Genomic DNA, 26,827 nt, shown 5'->3' on the forward strand with positions numbered 1-26,827 from the left:
CCCCCCCTGGGGGCAGAAAAGGCCTTCCTAAAAAATGCCCCCCATTGGGAGCGACGCTTGCCCAAGGGGTCGCTCCCTTATGTCTATTTCACAAAAAAAAAACCATCCCTGGTGTCTAGTGGGCGTTTCAAAAGCCGGATTGCAAGCAATCCGGCTTTTGAAACACTTGGAGAGACTTCAAAGGGAAGGAAATGCATTTCCTTCCGTTTGAAGCATCTCCTTGCCTCCCCCACGTGATCGAAAGAGAAATGCAAAGCATTTCTCTTTCGATGGCGCTGGAAGCACAGCTTCCAGCGCGATGGGGGAGGCCCTGTGACAAATCAACGCGCGCTCGCGTGCTGATGTCACAGGGGGGAGGGGGGGTCAGGGGTGGAAGGGGAAGGGCTTCCCCTTCATCTCTGCCTTGGGGGGGTGGGTGGGGAGCACAGGGGGGGAGCGCTAGCGCTCCCCCCAGTTCCTGTGACTTGGACGAGGTGACCTCGTCCAAGGCACACGGGAACTGGTGCCTTGGACGAGGTCACCTCGTCCAAGGCACAGAACCGGTTAACAGACCTATGGAACTGTTCAACATTATCAAGTAAAACAGAAAAAAGATGAATGAGATAAATCCAACTCCAACATCTTTTAAATGGAATGAATAATTAAATCAGTTCTCAGAAAAAATGCAATACGCTAGCAAATCAATTGTGGGGAACATCTCCTTAATTTAAAGATTTTTTTAACAGGAATTATAATCAAAGACACAATTCTTATATTTAAGCAAATATGGTGTACTATAATAAACAGCTCCCTTCAGGATGGTCTCTTCCTAGACATTTTAAAAATGGGTCATTTCACTCCTATCCTAAGTAAAGCATCTGTGATTCCACTGTGCACTCCAACTTCGGACCAGTGACCACCTTACTGCGACTACGTGAAGACATTGAAAAACTGTCTACAATTAACTCATGGTTCCTTGGACAAACAAAACCTTCTTGTTCCACATTAATTATCAGACATCTTAAAAGCTTTAAATGAGGTGCACTCCATTGTGACACCTGCCTACTCTAGATCTGTTGACAATGTTCAACACAGATGGTAATCAAAATGTAGGCCTGATTTTGATAGAATAAGATGTTCCATCACAGACATGACAGATATCCGGTCCACCATATTACATTTGTATAATATACTGTGGCACTTATAATATGGCAGATGGGATATCCACCACATTTGTGATGGAGTATCCCATTCGGCAAAGTTGAAATCATGCCCTTCATCTTTACAGTGGCCCCACACTTGAATATTAAAGGAATTATCATCCAATGGTTTTAGTCCTTTATCGCAAACAGAAAACAACATGTGAGAACTGGCGTGTGTACCTCTGACATTGCTTCAATACCATGTAGTGTTGTTCCTCAAGGACGTATTTTATTCCCTCTCTTTTTAACATCTACATCTACATCTACATTGAACACCTCAGGCCCCATTTTGAAGGCAAATACATCATCATCAAATACATCATCATTCATCAATAAGAAGATGATATGCAATTATATATAAAAAATATCATCAATTCAGGACATGGGAGTGTTGAACTCATTTCTAGTTAAACAGAAAATTGGATGTTGCAGAATCCTCCAAATTGAACTCTGAAAAAACTAAGGTCCATATTTATGGGCTTTGTGGAGCAGGGCAACACAACAAGTAACCTTGCTGTGCTGCCCTACATCACAGGGGAAGGGCAGCAATGCACCATATTTACCCAATATGGTACATTCCTATCCTTTCCCCTGGCACTGGTACCTTTTTGGCTGCCTAGCACCAATGCAGGCACCCTTGCACCATAGAGTAATGGTGCCTGTATTGCATGCACCTTCTTGCACAAAAACAATTGTGAGAGGCTTTTCCTCTTTCTATGTGTGCTGTAGAATGCAACACACATGGAAAGTGGAAAACTGTTGAGAAATATTGCTATTTCTCCTCATTGTGTCTCAGCTGGGGAGGCGTAGGATTTTGACACATTACCAGGCTTACCAGGTTTGAAAAATCTGGAAATGTATCAAAAACCAATGGAGTTGCATGGGAACACCCATGCAATATCCATAGAAGGCCTCCCTGTGGCAGAGTAATTCAACACAATGATTTGCATTGCGCTGCTTTACTCCATATTTCTGAAGCCATTCAAAGCCACACAAAGTGACTTTGCATGGCTTCAAAAATATTACTATGTGGTTTGCACTTCACATGTACCATGTTGTGAGACACAAGCATGATGCAACCTGGTCATACATATGCACCTAAGTTTACATTGTTGAATACATTTACTGATTCTCAAATGGAGTGGCTATGTAACCTCAAGTATATTGGACTCACTGTTTCACCAGTAAAAGAGGTCAACTTCTTGGCATCTGGCTGCGTAATCTTCTTTCAATTACTTCCCACAGTGCACATACTACATTGTTGTTTGTCTCTTACATTGATTATGGAAAAATAACATGAGTGGACGTTACCAAAACTATCCTTGAGCCATTAAAGCAGTCCTTTCATTGAGCCATAAGGCTAGTCACAAACACAGAAAAACACACATTACAGACAGTTATCAAAGCCCTGTGCTTTCATTACAAGCAAGAATACATTTAAAAACAGCATACGTCATGTTTGAAACTATGCATCAAAATTAACCACAGTATTCATAAAAGCTGACAAATATTAGGAGGTCAAAATGTGAGGAGTCAAGATACCCTAAACAAAGAATCAATGTCATTTCCAACTTCAGTGCAACGGCAATCAGTCCTCTTGGACACCCCATGAAAATGAGTACCTTTAATTAAACGCTTAAGACCTACGAGTTTCAAATACATCATAATGAACTAATGGGAAACAGAACACAATACTATCTGAATCTTTACTACTCATTCTTTCCTAAAGCCCTTCACCTTTTGGCTACTTCTGTTCCTACAGTCCTACTGTCGCGTAGGATCTCATTATTCTAATGAGACTACTGGATTTTGAGTGGCAGAAACGCCCGCGGTGTAGGAGACTGAGTCCAACCCACTGCGGGTGACACCTATCGCTCCAATCCGGGTATTGCTCCGGCTAACTAGCAGTGCCTCCTCTCTACCAAAGGATAGTGATGATTGGACAGCCGAGCGCATGACATACTAGGTTTCTCAGGGAAGTCATGGTCATTCAGGGTGCATCTTGTTCTCTCATTTACAATTTAGTCTCATATACAAATGACAAACAGAAGCAGTATATGTTTCTAAAATGAGTTTAATAAAACGACTACATCTTAGGTAGCAAAGCTTGAGCTGCAATAACCAGGACAACACAACATGACAGTATTAAAATTGTGACTAGAAGAGTGAAGCACAAAAACAACTCTATCATATTGTCACTATGATCAATGGACTATTTCGTATCTAGGATGTAATTTGAGCACAGCATGTTAAGCTCTAATTCTGCCTTTCAGGTTCACCCGGGAAGACATCAACCACCATACCTGAGCAAAGGCCTGTGGTCTGCGTTAGCATCTGTAGCGAAGCATTCAGCAATCAGCACACAGTTGTGGTTCCCTGGTTGAAATCTCCCTCTGACGTGTAAAGGCCAAGGAAGTGTTTATATATTAACACAGCTGATGTTCGGAGAAAATGTCCCTACGTAAGGATGTGTATTTTCTGCAAATGTCGGAGACTAAACTTCTACCACGATCAACGGCAATGTACCGAGCTGCAGCCTTGAATGATGCACAGAGTGATCAAGAATGTCTTGTTTGAGAACAGAGTGCTGGCTTAGGCAAAACCAGTTAGATAGATAAAAATAAAAGACTGTATAAATTGTTATTGTAATAATAATAAAGCGAAGCTGAATAAAATATATCTAGGTTAAAGTGCACAGCGGCCTAGTGTGTTAAACCAACGTGCATGGAGCTATAACTAAAATGGCTACACAACACCCTCCACTTGTCGGTTGAAAGTGGTTCAACGACAAAGCTAAAATATTATTGCTTAAAAGCTCAACCTAAGATATATATAAAACAAAGTCAATTTGGGCAAGTTGAAGGGACACATAAGCAACCTACATGACAATTTAAAATATGAGCATGTGGGATAAAACCGAATTTGAAGGGCATGTCAATTTAGAAAAGTTCCAATCTAATTCATCTGAGTCATGGAGAATAGGAGATCTTCCACTTCGGCCAATGTTAAAATCAGAAAGTCCTCGCCATGAAGGATCACGGAACAGATGTGTTCCGTAGCCTCAGTCTCAACCAAGGCGGCATCCCGTGGTGTGCCTGGTGATGAGTCGTGAACAACTTCCTCAAGGAAGGGCAACTCATAAGAAGCTTCACGTAGCAAACGCAACCTCAATTTGCATGTCCGGTAATAAACCCTCAGCGAAGACATCAACAGATCAGCGTCCACTGTAGGCAAGCGCTGCTTTGAAAGGCAGATTTCCAGTGCATATTCGAAAGAGCACCAGAGGCACCGAAACACGGGCTGTACACAATGTAAAACGGTCTGAATGACAAAGACCATCCACACTCCAATTGCTCAAAGTAGATGGGGGCCTGAGACACTTAACGGGTGATTTTTTTCAGCATATGGAGGGTAAATATTGTACAAAATGTACAATAGAATTGATAACATTCCTGCGGTAGGAGCAAAACATGATATGAAATCCAATAATTGAAAGGATCAAGGCAGCTATTAGAGGGCTGGGATAGTGATAGATAGGGATGATGGTAATAGAATGGCTATATATGTTAATTGTAAAATAGTGAGGGTTGGTATTAGTGTCAGGAGATTATAGAGCCTTTTTCCCGATGCCAGGGGAAGGATGAACAAAAGAGAAGCCAGGAGGAAGCCTCAAATATATAAAATATATATATGTATTTCCCCTTATTCTTTTTGGTTTTCTCTGTAGAATTAAGGTTGGGAGCCGTGTGGACAATAGAGAGCCCTGGTTTATGGTTTAATAGAAATTGTGGATTCCATGGTAAGTTCCATGGACAATAGAAGCTTAACATTAACCTCACATTATATTTCTCCTATTATCAGTTTTATCACATTATATGCATGATAATCAAATACTGCATGGGACGTATGAAATTTAAAATTAATTATTTATTATTTGTTATTTTTTTATCTTTGCTCTTTGTTTATTTTATTATTCACGTACTTATGGCCATATGCACTTATAATGGTGATAACTAACGAGTTGTGGATGAAGTGGACGACTAATATTGGACACCATTTTGGATACTATGGGGTGATCTAATGATGGTCAACTTTAAAGGAGGAGAATGTGGTAATTTATTAATGGATTTTGTTTTGTTCATGTAGAAATGTGTTTGCGAAAGACTATCAGGAAACAAAGGAAAGTATACATATTTACATTTCGATCGGTTTGGATGGTTTGATTTGATTTTAATGGAGGTGAGTGTTTGGGGATTTGGATATTTATTTATTTATATATACATTTTCCCCATAAAGAGTGACCTTGTATGTAGGTAATGAAATCTCTCTTAGTGACGATTAATATAAAGGAATCTAGGTCTATGGTTAAATGCTGGGTGTTGTATTTGGGGTTTTGAGTACTGAAAATGGGGGTTGTGGGAAGGGGGATATTGAGGTTTTGGACCTATTTAAGTGTGTGTATATATATATATATATTTTTTTTTTGTTGCCCCATTTAGGTTTGGTTCAATAAGTGTTGGGAGCATATGTTTTAGTCCTGAAGAAGGAGGTGAAAGGATTCAAAAGACCACTGAAATGCGTCGACGCTATACGGCATTACTGGACCCATAGGAGTAGGCCGGAAGCAAACAAGGATTGGTGACAGAAATTGATTGGCCGAAGTCTACCATAATTGGGACAGTTTAACCACAATAGACGATTGCAGATGTCTTTTTTTGTCTCCTTTTTGTCGGATTTTATTGTTTTTTCATGTGGTTTTTATTGATGAGTTTTTTGTGAGTATTGTGATATTGGGTTTTAACTAATCGGGTTTGTATTATTAAATTATGATCCTTAGATTCTTTTGTTTTTGGACTGATTATTTGAGAGATTGATTACTTGAGTGTGTGGGGTGATTGGTTTGCTTTTCCCTTGGGGGAATTTCATTGTTTCACAATTACCACCCACCAGGACGTGTCAGTGAAGCATTAAATGTACCATTCTGGACCCATTCATTGAGCTGATTTTCAGTTGCATTTGTATATTTTTGTCATTTATAAAACTTTGTGGGGGCAGGTACACTGGGCATGTTTAATTCCTTAATCTTAGCTAAGCCTAAACAACTTGTCTGTTGTACTGCTTCGTTTAAAAAGATCATTTGAACAGGAATAAGGCATGCTCTAAACAAAGCTTCCTTTCCCTTAATTTGTCAACTTCTTGTTCCCCACACACTTTTCAGATCAATCGTTTTCAGCCAATATTCATAGCCTTATATTGATAACCGAGAAACAAAGGATTCAGAATATATAAATTTCGTATTAGTCATTAATATATGTATATCCTTAGTAGGTGGTACTTTAAAATAATATGACTCAGCATTTTTCACATTGTGCCAAGAAAAATCTGCAAACTTTTCAGAGTTTGTTTTGGTACTCCCCTGCAGCTGAGTCGGACAATGTTCTCATCACATATAATTAAAGACAGTTTTAGGGCTGCTCACTCTATGTATGAAATGGTGCCCATAATAATTATAGCAAAACGTATCGCCATAATTTTCTTTAAATTGGTAAACATCTTCGCTTTCAAAGACAGTATAATATTGCAATTCAGTCATCATGGAATCGACTGTTTTCACATCCCAATCATCAGAAACAATGCCTCGTATTACTATATCATTCATTGATAGTTTAACACATACGGTATTTGAATAACTTCCGTGGGACCATATATATCAAACATTATTCTGTCCCAAACAATCCCATCAGGAATTTGCACTGCGGAAATGTTCACAAATGACAAGTCTCTGCGGACCTTAGGTGATGAGAAATGTGGCTTCAGAACCTCCTCCTCCAGTTCAACTGTTGATTTTTCAGGAAAAAAAGTGACCATTTATTAGTAAGAAAAAGGTAAGGACAAAACCAAACCCAAAGAAAAAGGGCTAGGATAGTGAAAGAGAACCATAAATAGTTCCATGAAAAATAAGTTTCTTTAAGCCAATTCTTTAGCTTACATGCACTTGACAGGTCAGCTGTCAAAGAGGCGAATGAGTCTGAGAAGTCATCATTAAAGTCGGCAAAATATCCAGAGGCAGTTCGTGCAAATGGCAGAGCCGTTGTCAGTGGTGGAGTTGGTGTTTCCTGCGGTGGCACACTATAGATAGCACCATCCGTCTGTGTTGGAGTTGAGTCGACGTGGTCAAATATTTCTAAATTGTTTGATGTTAGTGGAACCAATGCAAGATCATCTTCTACCCCCCCCAAGCTCTGAGAGGTGTCAATGTTGGTATAAACAACTTGTAGAGGAAGATCTTCGCCAGTAGTGAGAGGGATTCGGGAGCTATAGGATGTTCACCTTGGTTGGCAGGGTAGGATCGGCCACATGGTGTAGTTGTCGATGGAGACAAAACGATTTTCTTTGGCACCTGCCAATGGTGGTAGAATTACAGTTCTGGTACCGTGTATCCCGAGTACTGGGACTGGTGCTCGATAGGAAGGGCCAATTTCCTTTTTCACAGCGACTTTCTCACGTACAAGATCCCCAACTTTGGAAATCCAGCCGGTAGATGTTACAGTAACATCCTTGATTCCTGTGGAGGTGGCACTGTTAGAAGAATTGTCATCATGGAACCTTTGCAATTCCTGTAAGACAGTGACACGTTCATTTATGTCAAAGGGTGTTTCTGCTGCCTCCACGCCAGGACCATCAAGATCCGGAACATACATTTGAGTTCCAAATAGGCACTCATATGAAGTACGACCCCCCAGGCACCTTCCAGACAGATCATTTAGTGCTCTCTGAACTCCATATAGGTGGTTAAGCGAACTACGACCTGTACCTAAGACGCTGGCTGTTAAGAATTGCTTTCAATCACGGTTTAATTGCTCCATGACACTATTTCCCTCAGGATGAAATGGAGACGAGTACTGGAGTTGGACCCCCATCAAAGCCATGGCGTCCCTGAATGCCCTTGAGGTGAAAGCAGGGCCCTGGTCTGAATGGAAAGCCGCATCCGCATATGTACTGATAAAGACTCGCAAATCTTTAATAACAGTCGAGCGTCAGCTGACCATTGTGGCCACACCCATACCAATCTGGACCATGAATCAACAGCAAATAAAATATACTTGTATGCACTATCTGGTGTTAGGGGACCACAGTGGTCCAAGTTCACACATTGTAACGGTTTGTTTGAAATTAAGAGGGGTGTCTGCGGCGGGCGCTTGGCAGTGGAAACTTTAATTTGTTGACAGATGTCATAACAAAGGACATACTGCTTGGTCTCTTTGTAGAGATCTGGCCACCAATAACGGGACTGCAAGATCGAAATTGTAGCCGCCACACCAGCAGGCGCAGATTCCATCTCCTCATGCCATGCTTTAATCAATTGTGATCTTATGTCTCTATTTGGAATGTCTCGTACACCTACGCCTGGTATCTTAACCTCAGCGTTCAGCATACCTCCCATTTGATAGTTCTAGTTGTTAGGAAATCCTTTAGGATAGGGCGTACCATCAGCCGTTGCTGTCACGGTAGCCCAAATGTCTGCGTCCGGTTTTGAACTCAAACGAGTCACTGCAGCTACAGCGGCCACAGCCACTGCTGACTTTGCGGCTTCCTCAGCCAATGTATTTCCAGCAACGTGTATCCCAACGTGCTGGTGTCCAGGTGTATGTACAACATGGACATTTGGTAGCGTCTCTTTCAGATCTGCTACTTTCCCCCACAGAAGTCTATGTTTGATGGTGTTGCCTTTGGAATCTCTGAACCCATTCTGGCACCAAAAATGCAGGTATTCATTAAAGGACTGGACACAATAATATGAATCACAAACAATCAGCGTAGGCTGTGCAGGATCTGTGTGTTCCAGTGCCATCAGCAGAGCTTTTAGTTCTGCCAACTGTGCTGTGCAATCCCCTCGGGTTTGCATAAAGGTAGGTAGAGGGCAAAATTTATCGCCCTCCATGTAGCCAGTTACGACTGCGCAAGCAGCAGAATATTGGTGTTTAGTACAAACTGCAGGTTGTGCTGAGCCATCTGTGTACATGACTCTGATATTGGTCAATGGGCAATGTATTTGCTGGAACTGGGTATTCAATTTTGTATTGTAAAAATTCTTGAGTTTGTGACTTTGGGTCAAAAAAGTAGTCTACATCAATGGCTGTCAGAGACGTAGCCCATTGTATCCAACGTGGATGTAATGCTTTTGCATTTGGAACACTGGCTTTTGTAGCAGCCTCTAGGGCTGGGATCGGAGAAATGACAATAATGCGTTTTCCTTGTGCAAGAGGTCTTTCTTTAATGACAGCCATCTGTACAGCAGTGAGAATTTTCTTAGTGGGAGCAAAGCGTTGTTCTGCCACTGAATATAAGTGTGATTTGTATGCCTCACCTTCATTGAATGTCACATAGGTGAAACCGATGGCCCCAGCTATTACTCTGATGACCAAATGTGTTTTGTTGTCCCTTGTGTGTAAGTGTTGTGCTGCAAGCATGTCTGTTTGCAACTCTCGAAGAACGCGTATATGTTCAATTGTCCAGAATTTACTTGAACAATCGGGACGTACTAGATCATATAAAGGTTTTATGTGTGTAGCATAATCTGGAATGTAAGTTCTGCCAAAGTTTAGGAAACCCAATAGAGATTGGAGTTTTTTAACCGTATTTGGTGATTGGAACTGTGAGCATTTCTCTAAGAATTGTGACGCTAGGCTCTTTCCTTCACTTGACAGCTCATATCCCAGGAACAGGACGCTGAGGAAGGCGACTTTTGTTTTTTTAAAGTTGAATTTGTAGAGAAAAAAACTGACAACAATGCGGGTTACCCGTCTTAAATGTTGTAGCAATTCATCATCCGTAAGATAAATATCATCTACATAGGTCAATGCTTCAGGGTCAATCTTGTGCAAAATTGCAGTAACACGAGCTGCAAACAGCCCTGGGCTGTTCTTATACCATTGAGTTAAACAACAGATTTTTTTCTGGGAGCCTGGTGCACTGAAACCTGTGCACTGACACTTGTTAAGTCTTTACTCTCAGGCGCTATATTCTGGCAGAAAAAAACATTGGAAATGTCCAGTTTTGTTTTGTATTTTTTTCGCACTATATTGTTCATTAGGGCTGTGCTATGTGAATTTTGTACAGCATAAGTGTGTGTATGACTATTTAAATGTCTGTAGTCTAAGACTATCCTATATGAATGGTCTGGCTTAGCTACTGGGAATAATGGATTATTCATTGGCGAGACACAGGGTTCAATTATGCCCTGGTTCTCTAATTGCGTGAGTATTTCTCTCACCGGTGCTTTTGCTTCATGTTTTATGGGATACTGCGGTTGAGGTTCACTTTCAATTGTAATTACATGGTAGGGGGATTCTTTATCCCACCCTACGTGATTTTGGTATAATGCAGGTGCTTGTGCCAAAGCCCATTCAATCGAATATGTTTTGACGAGTTCGTCTGGAACAAGGGGCGAGAGGGAAGGCTTAATTACATCTTCTCCATATGGGCAGGTATGGACAAATTCAGGTGGCCAATCTTGTTCGGCCAACAAAACATCATATATGTTCACCACGCGATCCCAAAAGATTGTGGGGGTCATTCTGATCCTGGCGGTCCGAGACCGCCAGGGCTAGTATGACTGAAAGCACCGCCAACAGGCTTGCGGTGCTTTCTTCCCCATTCTGACCGCGGCGGTAAAGCCGCGGTCGGACCGCCAGGGCCGGCGGTTTTCCGCCATTTCTGCCCCGGCGGCGATAATCCACCAGGGCAGCGCTGCTTGCAGCGCTGCCCTGGGGATTATGACACCCTTACCGCCAGCCTGTTTCTGGCGGTTTTCACCTCCAGGAAGAGGCTGGCGGTAAGGGGTGTCCAGGGGCCCCCTAACAGGGCCCCGGCCAGCTTTTCACTGTCTGCCTAGCAGACAGTGAAAAGCGCGACAGGTGCAACTGCACCCGTCGCACGGCCGCAACACCGCCGGCTCCATTCGGACCCGGCTTCTGTGTTGCGGCCTCATTCCCGCCGGCCCAGCGGGAATGTCGGAATGGGGGCTGCATGAGTGCAGCCGCATTGGCGGCCGCATGGCAGTTTCCGCCTGGCGGGCGGCGGTAGCCGCCCACCAAGGTCAGAATGACCCCCTGTGTCTACTATGCATTCAACGTCTCCTTCTAACTGTAGCGTTACTTTATACACCCTATCAGGCATGGAGACACGCATGTCTGCAGTTTCTACTTGTATAAAGCCATCAGTTGCTTTCACCTCCAGATGCTCTAGTAGATTCCGGCTAACTATTGTGACCTCTGCTGCGTTCTCTAGCAGTGCTAGAGACCATTTCTTGTTCTTCAAGAGGACTTCGTTTTTCCGATGAGTCCTGAAAGGAACAAGATTGGCGTGTATCATTATATTGATATCTATCAGGCGTTTTTATATTATCTCTATTTCTGAGATTATATCCATTCTGCGGGGTCTCCATACGTGGAGATTCTTCCCTCTCTTTTTTAGGAGTTTGTTGCTTTTGATCCCAGCGTTTCTTATTGCCCTCAGGTGCTTGCTTGGGGGAATGTTTACTTGATTTACCCTGAAATTGTGGTTTAGATGGTCTAGCCCCTAAACTGTCATGACCAATGCTAGAATAAGTGTCAGTGATTATTTTGGGCAGCTCTCGTTCCTGATCCTGTTGAGGAACGTCACGGAGCCGCATGCCCCTTTAAGATTTCTTAAAATGATTGAGGATACTGTGGCAAAATTGCCCATCAATTGCATCCCCAAATCTAGGGCCGGGGCAAACCCGTTTTCATCTTGAATTTGTTTCAAGACTTTCGGTAAATTGGCAAGTGTCGGTGTACTGTGTGCGATTGCATAGAGCACGGAAAATACAGTGCCCCATATACAGTTATCTACTGTAGGGACCATCCCAAAGGGCAAGAACATTGTTAATATGTTTATCGTAAGGTCCCGTATGGAGAAATACTGCCTCCGGCACATTAATCTTTTGTGCTAACCAAAACGGAGTTTCCTCTCGTTTGGCGGGTACTTTACCCATAATCCAATGTACAGTCGCAGGATTTATACCCGGTGTTACTGCATGTGGATGTGCTGGAGCAGCATGTGCTGGGTTTGTATTTAGTGTTTGCATTACAAATTGTACTAATCGTCTATATAACGCTTTTAATTCAATATATAAATGACGAATCTCAGCTTCTGCTAAATTTGCAACCGCAGGATGTGGTGTATAGGTGGCCAATAAAGGCCAGGTAGGACCATCATTACTTAGAGGACCTAACCTTCCTGGTAAAATTGTGTGGGGTAGGGCGCCATCAAGCCAATTATTATGTTCTTGATGAGATAAAGGTATTTCTAAATATGCATATGCTCTGTATTGTCCAGGCGCATTTGCAGGTGTATATTGGTGAAATGTATTTGTATTCCCATCAACTGCTGGAAATGTGACCCAAGAATAAAAAAAGTTCTGTTCTATAAGCTGCCTGGGCATCCACCACCAATTTTACTGGACGCCCCTGGGCCGTTAGGCAATTCGCTAATAAATGTGCAGTTAGAGGTTGTCTCATATTAACCGCTATTTACACCTGCTGTGGGTTCACCATGGTAGTGACACTATAAGTTCAGAGAAGGCACACCAAATAGGGCTTTCTTTTTAAAGTTCAAGCTTGAACAACCTCCAGCTGCAAATAGGATAGCCTACGCAGCTGGGGTGGAAATCCTTAGTACCACGGACGTCTCCGTATATGGTTTTGTGGCGTCATTATATATAATGAGACAGAGATACTCCAGAGGACCTGAAAATTAGAGCCTGAGCAAACGTTGAGACTACTGGATTTTGAGTGGCAGAATCGCCTGCGGTGTGGGAGACTAAGTCCAACCCACTGCAGGTGACACCTATCACTCCGATCCGGGTTTTGCTCTGGCTAACTAGCAGTGCCTTATCTCTACCAAAGGATAGTGATGATTGGGCAGCTGAGCGCATTACATACTAGGCTTCTCAGGGAAGTCGTGGTCACTCAGATCGCATCCGGTTCTCTAATTTACAACTTAGTCTCATATACAAATGAGAAATAGAAGCAGTATATGTTTCAATAATGAGTTTAATAAAATGACTGCATCTTAGATAGCAAAGTGTGAGCTGCAATAACCAGGACAACACAACATGACAGTATTAAAATTGTGATGAGAAGAGTGAAGCACAAAAACAACGCTATCATATTGTTACTATGATCAATGGACTATTTCCTATCTAGATTGTAATTTGAGCACAGCATGTTAAGCTCTAATTCTGCCTTTCAGGTTCCCCGGGAAGACATTAACCCCCATACCTGAGCAAAGGCCTGTGGTCTACGTTAACATCTGTAGCGAAGCATACAGCAATCAGCATACAGTCGTGGTTCCCTGGCTGGAATCTCCCTCTAACGTGTAAAGAACAAGGAAGTGTTTATATAATAACACAGCTGATGTTCAGAGAAAATGTCCCTACGTAAGGATGTGTATTTTCTACGAATAGCGGAGACTAAACTTCTACCAAGTTCAACTACAATGTACCGAGCTGCAGCCTTGAATGATGCACAGAACGATCAAGAATTTCTAGATTGAGAACAGAGTGCTGGCTTAGGCAAAAACAGTTAGATACATAAAAATAAAACAAGACCACAAAAATAGTTATTGTAATAATAATAAAGCAAAGCTGGATAAAATATATCTAGGTTAAAGTGCACAGCGGCCTAGTGTGTTAAACAAAGTGGATGGAGCTATAACTATAATGGCTGCACAACACTACAGTCCTACCAATTATACAAAATCTTGTGTCCTCCTCCCTTCTTAGATGCTTAGACTGGATTAGCTTTTAGTTTTCACTTTTTTGCTCTGTTTTTCTGACCATCATAGGAATATTCACCCTCTAACATTGATATTCTCAAACTGTAGTAAATGTTTTTCATCATAACTTCTAGATGCAATTTTATGCTTCATATACTTTGTAGGAAAGCACATTTCTTGTAAATAAAACTGTAAGAAATTGAGTTACTGGTTTATGGGGGTAGAACCCTTTTGAAGCAGCAACCAAACTATTTGTCAGGGTGTAGTCACAAGCAAACCTTAAACTAACCTGTGCTCAAACCATGGGTAACTTCACACACAGCAGTCAGGCATAACTCAGAGGCAATGTGTAAAGTATGTGTGCAACACTTCAAACAGTAACACAGTGAAAACACACTACAAAAGGATCCCACCACAGCATTAAAACAATAGAGTGATTATAATAAATAAGACGCGACCAAGACAAGACCAAAATGACAACAATTCAATTAGTAGAACTGTTAATATAGAATTTTAACGTTAAAGATGCGTCATGCAGCCAAAGTGATGCATCAGTTCTGATATGCAGAGGGACTGCGGGGCAAGGTCCTTTTCTACGGGACCATAAGAACTGCAAGGCTGTGAGGAAAAGTCCAGCATTATCATCAAGCCTTCCATCAACGAGAGATACAATAGTCTGTGGCGAAGATGGGTTGCACAGTGGCAGTTCTGAAGGCGATGTGGGCTGCAACAGTGATGCAAGTCTTACCGACAGGTCCAATCCATGCAGAAGTGGAGATGCGTCAGTTTTACTTGGAATTGTGCCACACAGCAGAGGAGATCTGTTGGATCTACAAAAGGCTAACAAAGCACATTAAGCCCACTTCCAAGGGTCCAGGACTTGAGTGGGCCCACTTAGCAGGATAGACACACAGATGGCCGAGTCCAGGTGCAGATGCCACTGTTGTGTCCCTAAGGCTTCAGATTTGAAGGCCAGCCAACAATCTCTTGGAGTCACTCTGGGTTATGGGTTCAAGAGATACAGGTCCAGTCCTTCTCACACAGGCAAGAGGGCAGGAGGTCAGCACATCAAAGCAGGAGTCCAGCAGAGTGCAGTCCAGAAGAGTGGCAGTCTTTCAGAAGCACAGTAGTCCTTTCTAGCAGAGTATCTGGGGCTGTGCCCAGCACCTCCCTCCCATGCTGCCAATGATGGCCAATTAATCAGGCCATGTAAAATTTCAAAGTACATGTCATGTTTTTTCATTACATTGCACCCTGCTCTCTGGTCTGTCCAGGGCCTAACCATGGGGTGGCATATGTATTAAAAAGGAAGATTTGGGTGTGGCAAAAGTTTTTATTTTGCCAGGTCAAAATAGCAGTTTAAAGCTACACACACATGCTCTGCAGTGGCAGATATGCTTAAGGGGCTACTTAAGCAGGTGGCACAACCATTTCTGCAGGCCTACCAGTAGGATTTAATTTTCAGGCGCTGGGTACATCTAGTACCTCTATACTAGGGGTTTACAAGTAAATTAAATATGCCAATAGAGCAGAAGCCAATATTACCATAAGTAGCCCCTTAACCGTGTCTCAAGCATGCATTACAAATTTGGGGGGTTATTCTAACTTTGGAGGAGTGTTAATCCGTCCCAAAAGTGACGGTAAAGTGACGGATATACCACCAGCCGTATTACGAGTTCCATAGGATATAATGGACTCGTAATACGGCTGGTGGTAAATCCGTCACTTTTCCGTCACTTTTGGGACAGATTAACACCTCCTCCAAAGTTAGAATAACCCCCTTGGTGTGTGTAGTTTTATTGCCAATTTGACTTGGAATTTAAAACTACTTGCCAATCCTTATACACCCCTTTTATTACATATGTCAACCCTAAGGTAGGCACTAGGTAGCCCACAGGACAGGGTGCTGCGTACGTAAAAGGCAGGACATGTAGTAATAAGTTTTACATGTCCTGGTAGTGAAAAACTCCCAGAGTCATTTTTTCACTACTGTGAAGCCTTCTCCTCTCATAGGCCAGCATAAGAAATTCCCTTACATGCTTTTAAGTGGTATATTCTGATCTGAGAGGAATGTTTGGTATGGTTGGAATGGTAGTGAGAAATCTTACTGACTGGTGAAGTTGGATTCTACGTTTCTATTTCAGAAATGCCACTTTTAAAAAGTAGACATTTCTATGTGCTTACTGCTCTCCATGCCTTACAGCCTGTCTCCAATCCATGTCTGGTCTGTAGTGGTTGACAGTTCTCCGTGTGCATTCCACACAGACAGCTATAAACACAGGATACTTATCTGCTTCATCTCCATACTGGTGGGCCTTCCTGGGCAGGAAGTGTGTAGAGGCTCTCACTTACACCTCAAAGACCAGTGGCCTGCCCTCACACAAAGGACTGATAACTCTCCACAGGGCTCCTGGCAGACAGGGCTGGGTTTAAAGATTGTTCCAGCCAGACTCCGCTCCCTATCTCTTAGTCTTGTACCTGTTTGTTTCTTCCAGAGCCTACTCCCTGTTTCTCGGTCCTGTTGCTGCCTTTTTTCAGCCTGAACCTGCTCTCTGTTTTCCAATCCTGTTTACTGCTTATTCCTTCCCCCTGTATTCCAGCCCTGTCCTTTCTTGTTCCAGCCAGTGCCTGCTCCCTGTTTCCCATTCCTGTTTCTCTTTGTTCCAGCCAGAAGCTTGCACTCTGTTTCAAGTCTTATTCCTGCCTTTGCTTCAGCCTGAGCCTGTTCCCAGTTCCTGCCCCTGCCTTCTAGTTTGTTCCTTTTGTTTCCGTTTCCTCTTGGGTATTTGCGTCTGGTAAGTTCTCTATCAGTATTCACCAGTGTATCAGTGTTTTCCTTTGTTCTGGGGTTTGCTCCTGGGTTCCAGGAGGCAATTCCAGCCCCCTTTGTTTAGTGTTATACGTAGTCTTTAGTGCCTATCAGTGACATTGTGCTTTTGCTGTTTTTCCAGGAATTGCCACTGTGTTTCCAGCTGGACCCACTAGAGCTTGTCTTGTGTATGTAAGCACTATCCTTGTTTGTGCTCTAAGGGTCCAGAGACAGAATCACTACTGCTGGCTCCTTTCTATCGGACTTCTGGGGTGACAATCTGTAAGAGCAAACTGCACAGAGGCATTGACATTCCCTGCTGCTGTGGGAGGTTCTGAGCCCTACCCTGTGTACAACCTTAGTGGTAACCCCAGTGTGTTTGTCCATTAGTAATCCATTTCTTGTTTGTTCACACTAAGGTTGCTCTGCTTTTACTTTCCCGTTTCCTGAGCCTTTCCATAGCTGTCCTTTCCCATGTATGCCTTTAGCTGCTCTTCTGCCCCAGTACACTACCTCTTTGGGATATTCTATGACCTCAAGGGGTGACCCAACCTGAGTCGTGATCAGATCCGCCCGAAACCGTTACATGTCACACTCTTGAGTCCATGCGTAAAACCTGCCACAAACTACCTTTTACTGTTTGAGTTTTTTAGTGAAGTGCTGCTTGTGAGCCGGGAGGGTTGGGATGACAGTTGTGATTTGTTGTAGGACTGGCATAGTCACCTGCAAACATAAGTACTGCCATCCTTAAACCAGCAGCCTTGTCTACAGCAAGAGTCAAACTTTGACACCACCTTGGACTTAAGTGCACTCTTTCCTGATTCCACTAATACTTTGATAAATCTTTCAACTTTTCCATTACAGTTTGGACAATAGAGAGGTGCGCGTACATGCAACAACTTAGGCTATTTTGAGAGTACGGGTGAGGAGTCAATGACTTTTGTCACAATGGTGGCTACTGTTATCTGCATCGTTTGGTGCAGCTGAGATGCCTGCCATCTACCTCCCCTCTCCCCAAATGTGTAATCCCTCTGTTTCAACTTTGCCAGTGTTTTTTTCAGCCATTTGAGTGAAAAAGGAGTTTATAGAGAATTTAGCAGTCATTAGTTCCTGCTTGGAGGTAGTTGCGGTGTTAGTAACATAACAGTTAGTTAGCTTCCAAACAGTGTGAGCCACAGTCTTCTGTGCAGAATTGGACTATTATTGCCTATTGCTTACCTAATCTGGACTTTTTTCCAGGTAGCCTCAACTGCCATCCAAAGGGTTTGTAAGTAGAAGACAGTCTTTGTTGTTCTCTATATGCGGATGTCTGTGAGACATAAGAATGTGTTTGATGGGGGTATCTGTAAGCCAAAGTACACATGTAGTTCCAGCAGGATCAGCATTACATAAGTGGTAATGTAGCTATCCATCACCCGTTCTATAATACCAAGGTGACAAAAAAGAGCACACACGCTTGTTGCATCTTAGGTACTTACGTGTACTATGGTCCCTTGTCTTTTAATAGAAACTGGAACATGGCCTACACCTGCAAAGTAACAAACAGGATTTGGTGACTTATCAATCAAGGGCCTTTATTTTCTTTCATATTTAGCATGGCACATTTTTTACACACCCAACTTGGTGGAACTGTAAGGCACTCTTAAGTGTGACTTACAAAACATGTTGAATAGGGCTTTCTACCCCATAACAAAGTGCTGCTCCAGTGGTTTAAAACTACAGCCTAGCCTTGATACAATGGCGTTGTCTGGAGCCATACTTTAATCATATATATGGATAGGGTAAGTACACATTGAATCCCACATATGATTTCTATCTACTGTGTCTTGTGAACTTCCTGTTCCAACAAAATATGGCCTTACTGGAAAGTTAAATAGATTTTGGATAAGGAATTTCACTTTATATGCTAAGGGACTGAGCACACGCTGTGTTAAAGTGCACAGACTCAAAATACCAGCAGACAGAGCAGGAAAAAATGGGACGACCACTATAAAATGATATTGTTCTTTCCAGTGCCTTTCCCAGAAACTTCTTTAAGGAGGGAGAATCTACACCAGTCTGTTGGGTCGATTTTAAACCTTTTGAGGATGAACAAACACTGATAACCAGCAAGCTGCTATCCAAGTGTCAGGATTTGGAAATATAATCTGGTGCTTCAACACAGCTTACTCTTCACAGTTTTAGACACAGATCTGTACATACCCTTCTTCCTACATGTAACATGTAAAGCTATCCATTTCTGATTAGGAACAACTTTGATGGCCACTGCTGCCCTCTAAAGTCTTGCTCTTCTGCTCTTGACCTTGCCTTTGTGGATGCCCTCAGCTTATGAAAGTAACCCAGATATGTGGAGACAGTGTCCTTGAATCTGTTCTAGCTCTCACCAGAAACTAGCAGAGGGCCACCCCAAGAAACTACCCTTATAAGCATAAGTGAGAAAGGAGGTAACTGTCACAATTTCAAATCTGTCAGACACATTGCCTCCATGCATCATTGTATGTTGTTTTATCCTTCAAAATATTTTATGGTTTGACAGTGGTTGATCTTTGACTGGAAGCGAATTTGGATGAAGCGAAACCTTTGTGGCTTGGAGTCTGCTCTTCTGTCTGTGGATGTGCATCCTTTGATGTAGGCCAGAATTTGGTCTGTTACCCGGTCATGTTGGAAGTTGATCCCAACTAAGTGAGAAGAGGAAGACAAAGAGTCTCTGGTGCCAAGATAGCCTTTAAGGTACCAACACCACTGAATTATAAAAAATACTATTTTCTCACCTACACTAAATCTAAGCCTTGGCAGAATTTTCAATTCCGCTGGTGGGATCAGTGGAATTTAGGTAACTCCACATTACTATGGTAATGTGGAATTACTGATAAATCAAAATTCCACTGCTCCACCAGCAAAATTAAAAATTATGTAGTGATGTCTAAAGTTTAGAAAGCACTGCATACCACCCAGCGCCCTTGCATAGTCAGTGGTGATTAAAGGTTTTAATCACTGCATAGTGTTCAAGGGCACTGAATGGTATTAGGTCACTCTATTTTCTTAGATAAACTGCATCCTCGCAACCATTTTGGGACAAAATGGTGTATTTTTTACTATGAAAATAGCCCCAAATGCCCACTGCACATCATTGCAAAATTCTGCAGAATCTGGAGGAATTGTAATGTAATTCAGCTAACTAAAGCACTTTTATGAACTCCAAAATGAGGTCTCTATTCTCTGCAGCTTAACCCCTTCAATGCGGGTGTTGGCCAAAGGCCGACGCCCGCACTACCTCCCTGGTGCGGGTCACGACCAGTGGCCGACACCAGGGAGGGGGTTAATAAATAAATCCATTGCACCCGAGGATTTTTTTATTTATTTTTTTGCCCCAGGGAGACACGGAAGCTCTTCCGTGTCTCCCCCCGCCCCCCACCCGCCTCTTTGTGACGTCAGCGCGCCTCTGATTTCCCCATCGGAGCAGGAAGCTTCCTGCTCCGATGGGGAAAACGGCCTTCCCCACATTCGGGAAAGCCTTGTAAGAAAGGGGAGAGTCTCCTCTTTCTTACAAGGCCTTCCTGAAAGTGTTTCCTGGCCCCCGATCGCAGCACAGCAAAAAAAAAAAGAAATGCCCCCACAGGGGGTCGCCCTGTCCACGGGCGACCCCCTGCCATTTATTTTATTTTATTTTATTTATTTAAAAAACAAAAAAATATGTTGCCCTTGGCCCCCCCAGGGGGCACCTACCTTTAAAAATATGCCCGGGGGGGGGCGGCCCTTTTTCCGAGGGGGCCGACCCCCCAAGTGAAATCCCTGGCGTCTAGGGGTGTTTCCTGGCCCCCGATCGCAGCTGTGCTGCAATCGGGGGCCAGCAAACAGTTTCAGAAGGCCTCATAAGAAAGGGGAGACTCTCCCCTTTCTTACGAGGCCTTCCTGAAAGTGTTTCCTGTCCCCAGATCGCAGCACAGCTGCGATCTGGGGCCAGGAAACACTTTCAGGTTTCCTGGCACCCGATCGCAGCACAGCTGCGATCGGGGGCCAGGAAACAGTTTCAGATAGGCCTCGTAAGAAAGGGGAGAGTCTCCCCTTTCTTATGAGGCCTTATGAGGCCTACCTTTTTTTAAAGGTAGGTGCCCCTGGGGGGGCCAGGGGCAACATTTTTTTTTAAAATAAATAAAATAAAATAAATGGCAGGGGGTCGCCCGTAGGCAGGGCGACCCCCTGTGGGGGCAATTTTTTTTTTTCTGTTGTAGGGTTTCCCTGGGGGGCATTTTGACCCCCAAGGAAACCATACAACAAAATATATATATATATATATATATATATATATATAGATCTATATATGTAGATATATCTATGTACATGGATATATCTATAGATAGATCTATAGATATATATATATATATATCACTTTTGGCAATATGTGTGTGGTTTCCCTGGGGGCTGCGATCGTCCCCCAGGAAAACCAGACACACATATAAAAGTGATATATATATTTATATATATATATATATTTATTTATTTATATATATATATATATATATATATATATATATATATATATTTATATATAGATTTGCCACCAGTTGTCTTGCAGTTGCAGCTTGCGTCTTCAAAGCAATGCACATACTTCAACTGACGCATTTCACCTGTAGCTTTTAGGCAGCAATAAAAAAGTCAAATAAGTATTGTGATTATGTTTCTGCTACGAAAGGATCAGACTTTTGTCTAGTGGCAGTTTTAGAGCCATAAAGAAGCGCAGAAGGTTTATATGCCTACTGCAAATAGCAAATCTGTATTTTATGTCAATAGCTGAGTACATTAGTAAAGTCAGCCATTACCTGCGCTATAATACAAATGAAATGTATGTGCGGGTGGCTATGGAGAGATGAAGGGCACTTTTGCTGGGTGAAAATGAGGGAATCCGAGGAGGAGGGAGTGGGAGCACCAATAATGATTGTTGGACTGGGCGCAGGAGGTGCTAAAGACTGTGACGAATGGTATGTGACAAGGTGTTTTTTGAGTGTCTTGAAAGAACGTGCTGATTGAGGGAAGAAGCGCTGGTAAGGTGACCTCTACTGTTGCACGTATCTCACACACACCATCGATTTTGTGACTGTCTAGGTAGGCTAGTGTTTTAGAGCAACAGTTTAGTCAATAGCATAGATGGCATCTTGATGGATGACTGCTGCCGGCACTCGGGTTATAGAGGACAGCTCTGACATAGGATCAGAGACTGAGACATCAGATACTGAGACAGCATCTGAGGGATAGGACAATGGCGCAGACTCTGGGAGTGATTTTTCAGTTGGAGGAGTCCCATTCAATAACTCCTCTTCCAGTACATTATGAGGGAGGTGATGAGGACAGTCCTACTGTCCCTTCGCAAGCAGACTGTGCAACTGGGTAATAGTGGGTTAGCCCAACCCAGAGAGCAGGTGAATGCGGCGGCAAGCAGAGAGAGAGAGAGAGTGCTCTCTTGGGAGCTCCCAATTTAGTTCAGCCCCAAATTCCACCGCCCAAATCGTATTGTGGAGACATCAAAATTATCTATCGCAAAACAAACTGGTTTTGTAAGGCAGGCACCTGTGTTTTTGGTCCTGGGTTCGGCGGCCATATAGAGAAACACACTAAACCCAAACATTTCTGGAAACTAGACATTCGGGGGAGTCCACAGAGGTGTGACTTGTGTGGATTCCCCAAAGTTTTCTTACCCAGAATACCCTGCAAAGCTGAAATGTTGAATAAAACATTATCTGTCACACAAACTACAGGAATATGCTGGGATCCAAAAAATTCCTACCACCCAATGATTCCTCACCTGTCCTGATAAAAACACTACCCCACTTGAGTGCCTACACCTAGTGCCTGCGTCAGGAATGGATCACCTCAGGGTCAACAGCTGCCTCGTGTAAGGACCACATTGACCGTTGTGTGATCTATTCCTGTCACGGGCACCAGGCCTACCCACACAAGTGAGGTACCATTTTTATCGGGAGACTTGGGGGAATGCTGGGTGGAAGGAAATTTGTGGCTCTTCTCAGATTCCAGAACTTTCTGTCACCGAAATGAGAGGAAAAAGTGTTTTTTTGGCCAAATTTTTATGTTTGCAAAGGATGCTGGGTAACAGAACCTGGTCAGAGCCCCACAAGTCACCCCATCTTGAATTCTCCTGGGTTTCTAGTTTTTAAAAATGCGCTGGTTTGCTAGGTTTCCCCAGGTGCCGGCTGAGCTAGAGGCCAAAATCCACAGGTAGGCACTTTTTTCTATGAAAAAATGTGATGTGTCCACGTTGTGTTTTGGGGCATTTCCTGTCGCGGGCGCTAGGCCTACCCACACAAGTGAGGTATCATTTTTATCGAGAGACTTGGGAAAATGCTGGGTGGAAGGAAATTTGTGGCTCCTCTCAGATTCCAGAACTTTCTGTCACCGAAATGTGAGGAAAACTTGTTTTTTTAGCCACATTTTGAGGTTTGCAAAGGATTCTGGGTAACAGAACCTGGTCAGAGCCCCACAAGTCACCCCATCTTGTATTCCCCTAGGTCTCTAGTTTTCAAAAATGCACAGGTTTGGTAGGTTTCCCTAGGTGCCGGCTGAGCTAGAGGCCAAATCTACAGGTAGGCACTTTGCAAAAAATTGCTCTGTTTTCTATGAAAAAATGTGATGTGTCCACGTTGTGTTTTGGGGCATTTCCTGTTGCGGGCGCTAGGCCTACCCACACAAGTGAGGCATCATTTTTATCGAGAGACTTGGGAAAATGCTGGGTGGAAGGAAATTTGTGGCTCCTCTCAGATTCTACAACTTTCTGTCACTGAAATGTGAGGAAAACTTGTTTTTTTAGCCTCATTTTGAGGTTTGCAAAGGATTCTGGGTAACAGAACCTGGTCAGAGCCCCACAAGTCACCTCTTCTTGGATTCCCCTAGGTCTCTAGTTTTCAAAAATGCACAGGATTGGTAGGTTTCCCTAGGTGCCGGCTGAGCTAGAGGCCAAAATCTACAGGTAGGCACTTTGCAAAAAACAGCTCTGTTTTCTGTCAAAAAATGGGATGTGTCCACATTGTGTTTTGGAGCATTTCCTGTCGCGGGCGCTAGGCCTACCCACACAAGTGAGGTATTATTTTTATCGGGAGACTTGGGGGAACGCTGGGTGGAAGGAAATTTGTGGCTCCTCTCAGATTCCAGAACTTTCTGTCACTGAAATGTGAAGAAAACGTGTTTTTTTGGCCACGTTTTGAGGTTTGCAAAGGATTCTGGGTAACAGAACCTGGTCAGAGCCCCACAAGTCACCCCATCTTGGATTCCCCTAGGTCTCTAGTTTTCATAAATGCACAGGTTTGGTAGGTTTCCCTAGGTGCCGGCTGAGCTAGAGGCCAAAATCTACAGGTAGGCACTTTGCAAAAAACAGCTCTGTTTTCTGTCAAAAAATGGGATGTGTCCACGTTGTGTTTTGGGGCATTTCCTGTCGCGGGCGCTAGGCCTACCCACACAAGTGAGGTATCATTTTTATCGGGAGACTTGGGGGAATGCTGGGTGGAAGGAAATTTGTGGCTCCTCTCAGATTCCAGAACTTTCTGTCACTGAAATGTGAGGAAAACGTGTTTTTTTTGGCCACGTTTTGAGGTTTGCAAAGGATTCTGGGTAACAGAACCTGGTCAGAGCCCCACAAGTCACCCCATCTTGGATTCCCCTAGGTCTCTAGTTTTCAAAAATGCCCAGGTTTGGTAGGTTTCCCTAGGTGCCAGCTGAGCTAGACGCCAAAATCTACAGGTAGGCACTTTGCAAAAAACAGCTCTGTTTTCTGTCAAAAAATGGGATGTGTCCACATTGTGTTTTGGGGTATTTCCTGTCGCGGGCGCTAGGCCTACCCACACAAGTGAGGTACCATTTTTATCGGGAGACTTGGGGGAATGCTGGGTGGAAGGAAATTTGTGGCTCTTCTCAGATTCCAGAACTTTCTGTCACCGAAATGAGAGGAAAAAGTGTTTTTTTGGCCAAATTTTTATGTTTGCAAAGGATGCTGGGTAACAGAACCTGGTCAGAGCCCCACAAGTCACCCCATCTTGAATTCTCCTGGGTTTCTAGTTTTTAAAAATGCGCTGGTTTGCTAGGTTTCCCCAGGTGCCGGCTGAGCTAGAGGCCAAAATCCACAGGTAGGCACTTTTTTCTATGAAAAAATGTGATGTGTCCACGTTGTGTTTTGGGGCATTTCCTGTCGCGGGCGCTAGGCCTACCCACACAAGTGAGGTATCATTTTTATCGAGAGACTTGGGAAAATGCTGGGTGGAAGGAAATTTGTGGCTCCTCTCAGATTCCAGAACTTTCTGTCACCGAAATGTGAGGAAAACTTGTTTTTTTAGCCACATTTTGAGGTTTGCAAAGGATTCTGGGTAACAGAACCTGGTCAGAGCCCCACAAGTCACCCCATCTTGGATTCCCCTAGGTCTCTAGTTTTCAAAAATGCACAGGTTTGGTAGGTTTCCCTAGGTGCCGGCTGAGCTAGAGGCCAAATCTACAGGTAGGCACTTTGCAAAAAATAGCTCTGTTTTCTATGAAAAAATGTGATGTGTCCACGTTGTGTTTTGGGGCATTTCCTGTTGCGGGCGCTAGGCCTACCCACACAAGTGAGGTATCATTTTTATCGAGAGACTTGGGAAAATGCTGGGTGGAAGGAAATTTGTGGCTCCTCTCAGATTCTAGAACTTTCTGTCACTGAAATGTGAGGAAAACTTGTTTTTTTAGCCTCATTTTGAGGTTTGCAAAGGATTCTGGGTAACAGAACCTGGTCAGAGCCCCACAAGTCACCTCTTCTTGGATTCCCCTAGGTCTTTAGTTTTAAAAAATGCACAGGTTTGGTAGGTTTCCCTAGGTGCCGGCTGAGCTAGAGGCCAAAATCTACAGGTAGGCACTTTGCAAAAAACAGCTCTGTTTTCTGTCAAAAAATGGGATGTGTCCACATTGTGTTTTGGAGCATTTCCTGTCGCGGGCGCTAGGCCTACCCACACAAGTGATGTATCATTTTTATCGGGAGACTTGGGGGAACGCTGGGTGGAAGGAAATTTGTGGCTCCTCTCAGATTCCAGAACTTTCTGTCACTGAAATGTGAGGAAAACTTGTTTTTTTTGGCCACGTTTTGAGGTTTGCAAAGGATTCTGGGTAACAGAACCTGGTCAGAGCCCCACAAGTCACCCCATCTTGGATTCCCCTAGGTCTCTAGTTTTCATAAATGCACAGGTTTGGTAGGTTTCCCTAGGTGCCGGCTGAGCTAGAGGCCAAAATCTACAGGTAGGCACTTTGCAAAAAACAGCTCTGTTTTCTGTCAAAAAATGGGATGTGTCCACGTTGTGTTTTGGGGCATTTCCTGTCGCGGGCGCTAGGCCTACCAACACAAGTGAGGTATCATTTTTATCGGGAGACTTGGGGAAATGCTGGGTGGAAGGAAATTTGTGGCTCCTCTCAGATTCCAGAACTTTCTGTCACTGAAATGTGAGGAAAACGTGTTTTTTTTGGCCACGTTTCGAGGTTTGCAAAGGATTCTGGGTAACAGAACCTGGTCAGAGCCCCACAAGTCACCCCAACTTGGATTCCCCTAGGTCTCTAGTTTTCAAAAATGCACAGGTTTGGTAGGTTTTCCTAGGAGCCAGCTGAGCTAGAGGCCAAAATCTACAGGTAGGCACCTTGCAAAAAACAGCTCTGTTTTCTGTCAAAAAATGGGATGTGTCCACATTGTGTTTTGGGGCATTTCCTGTCGCGGGCGCTAGGCCTACCCACACAAGTGAGGTATCATTTTTATCGGGAGACTTGGGGGAACGATGGGTGGAAGGAAATTTGTGGCTCCTCTCAGATTCCAGAACTTTCTTTCACCGAAATGAGAGGAAAATGTGTTTTTTAGCTACATTTTGAGGTTTGCAAAGGATTCTGGGTAACAGAACCTGGTCAGAGCCCCACAAGTCACCCCATCCTGGATTCCCCTAGGTCTCTAGTTTTAAAAAATGCACAGGGTTGGTAGGTTTCTCTAGGTGCCGGCTGAGCTAGAGGCCAAAATCCACAGCTAGGCACT

The sequence above is a fragment of the Pleurodeles waltl genome, chromosome 10, assembly GCF_031143425.1.
Source record: "Pleurodeles waltl isolate 20211129_DDA chromosome 10, aPleWal1.hap1.20221129, whole genome shotgun sequence".
NCBI lineage: Eukaryota > Metazoa > Chordata > Amphibia > Caudata > Salamandridae > Pleurodeles > Pleurodeles waltl.